This window comes from Aplysia californica, unplaced genomic scaffold (assembly GCF_000002075.1).
Source record: "Aplysia californica isolate F4 #8 unplaced genomic scaffold, AplCal3.0 scaffold00708, whole genome shotgun sequence".
NCBI classification, from domain to species: Eukaryota; Metazoa; Mollusca; class Gastropoda; order Aplysiida; family Aplysiidae; genus Aplysia; species Aplysia californica.
In genome coordinates this window covers 32432-35071 of record NW_004797978.1, presented here as the reverse complement: position 1 = coordinate 35071, position 2640 = coordinate 32432, and positions in this window count along the sequence as shown.

The following is a 2640-nucleotide window of genomic DNA, read 5'->3' as shown; positions in this document are numbered from 1 at the left end:
ACCAGAAGATCAGGGGTGTGGTAGAAAGACAGCAGTAAGGAGGAGCCAAGGAGTAGCAGTAGAAAGGCTGCAGAAAGAGTCAGGAGCCCAGAGGAAGGGGCAAAGGAGGTGAGGGGGTGGGGGCAGAAAGAGCAGACGAAAGCAGACAACAGAACATTGCTTGAGAGCAGAAAATGAGGTGAAAGGAGACAAATTTAGACCACAACATTTTTAGGTCGCTACCCGGATTTTCGAACCCGGGACCTTTTGAATGAGAGGCCAACACCTTAATCTCTAGGCCACGAGAGCCCCTCTCTCCCTCTTTGCAATTGATGTGATTGTTAGGGTTGAAAATAACCAGGATATTCAAGATTCACCTCTCATGACTAAGCGAAGTGAGGAGTGAAATAATCCTTTAACTTTAAGCGGCAAGAGTTCAAAGAAAAATTATAATTTTGAGTTCGGATTAAAGATAAGCACTTACGAAAAACACACTCTGAGTACATTTTAGCAATAGGCAAATCACATGAAAAAGAAATCAACGTCACAAGACTTCGCTGAGTATCAGTAATCCGTGATTGAAAAGTGTTGCTGTGCAGAGACGTTAGGAGACTTTCAAACCATTTTTATGCTGAAACTAAAACACAGAGGTCAAATAGAAAGACACGACCAAGAAAGAGAAAGGGAGAATGAGTAATAAACGAATTATGTTCGCACATGGGCATGTCTCACTACTTCAATTTTCATCCGAAATAGATATGCTGCCCTAACACTTCAAGGATAGTCCGTATTCTGTAGATGTGTTTTTATACCTGAAAAGCTATTTCATTAAATACAAAATCTATTTGATACATGCTGGTCCCAAATCCAGTAAAGTACCAAGGCTACTTAAAGTTTTGGATGGTATTGGTTTTGGTAATCAGATATCTATTTGTATCGATATCGTCAAAAGGTTCGCGGCTTTGATAGTTTTTTTTCTCGAAAGTGTGCGTCTATGATGTTCTCCCCTGAATTCACTGTAGTTTAATTTTCAGTTTTTTTTCATTAGTTTCGTTTAGATCTTATCTTGGGAAAGTCCGTTTTCTAAGACGCCATTGTAAACAAGTGAGTCTTCCGTTTACGAGCAGTGCGCACTGGATCCACAATGACTTGACGATCGATTCTTTTGAGTCCGTTTACGGAACGGGTATCCAGCTAGTATATTTTCGATCATAATATTTGTGAAAATTCTTCACTTTGGCGGCCTAAAACTTCGGAACCACTTAACTTTCGAATTTGAAAAAAAAATAACGGTGGTTCAGAATCGTATAAAGGGTGCACAGTTATATTAAGGAGTCTGAAGTCACTGTAGTTTAAATTTCAGTTTTTCATTAGTTTCGTTTAGATCCATTCGAAAAAAAAGTCCGTCTTCTAAGACGCCATTGTAAACAAGTGAGACTAACGTTCACATGCAGTGCCCACTGGTTCCACAATGACTTGACTATCGATTCTTCTGAGTCTGTTCATCGAACGGGTACCCAGCTAGTATATATATATAGTATATGTAAATATGCATTGGCTATATATATCATATGGATGCATCCATAACATACCATGTTTCCTACTGGGATCATCAGAGTAATAACATATCAATATAACGCGTTTGCATTAACTGTAATGGCATTTATATACATTCAGATCTATATTTATGTTATCATTAAAATTATCTACGAAAAGGAAGTGGACCTGACGCCCATCCAACTAGTCTGGTCTGTACTATTGGACGTAGTAATGCCAACAAATCATCATAGCAAGTGTCAGCTTCATGTACGTTATTATACCTTCGACATAAGGGTGAGGTATCGGGATGAAATCAGGCGATCGGCAAAATGATATCGCAGAAACCGACATTTTTTTCCGCCCGTTGGTCATTTTTAATCGGATATTTTTGTTTTTGAGATCAAGACCTTTTATGTTAATTTAAAACACTTTCCTGTGTGGGTTTTACTGAAAATTATTGATTAAAGGCACAGAAGAATATAAATGTGTCACGATGAGGTGGAATCAGACGCTCGTCAATGTTTGGGCATGTGGAGGTATTGGTATCATTTTATATTTTTTCTGTTGTCTTGCTATGGGTGATAAAAATATCCGTCTATCTTGAATAGAAGTCAAGAAATTTGAGATTGAAGAAGGCGGGGTCGCCAGGTTTCAAAAGAAGAATTAGCGAGAAAATGTTCCACAAAGTTTGGTTATTTCTGTAGAATGATAGTCAGTGGTAACTAAAAACATACATTTTCAGTGACTTTAATCAACGTTTTTCGGTAAAATTCACCCAAATATGAGTTCTTAATTGAACAACTATGGTGTTAAACCAAAAAACAAAAGGTCCATAAGACTTGCCAACCTAGCAGAAACATGCCGGTTTCTTCGATGTCATTATTTTGACGAGCGCCTGATTTCACCACGATGCCTCACAAATTTGCAGTTTCCTTAGGCATTTCAACTTTGGTCTCACCAAACTTTGGCGGCCATTTCCTCGCTAATTTTACTTTCGACAACAGGTGACCCCCATCTCAACAAACTCAAGTATCTCGACTACTATTCAAGATAAATGGATACGTTTTCAGCAAAAGCAAGGGAAATGAACAGGCATTGAGATCAATAGCGTCATATCCCCCC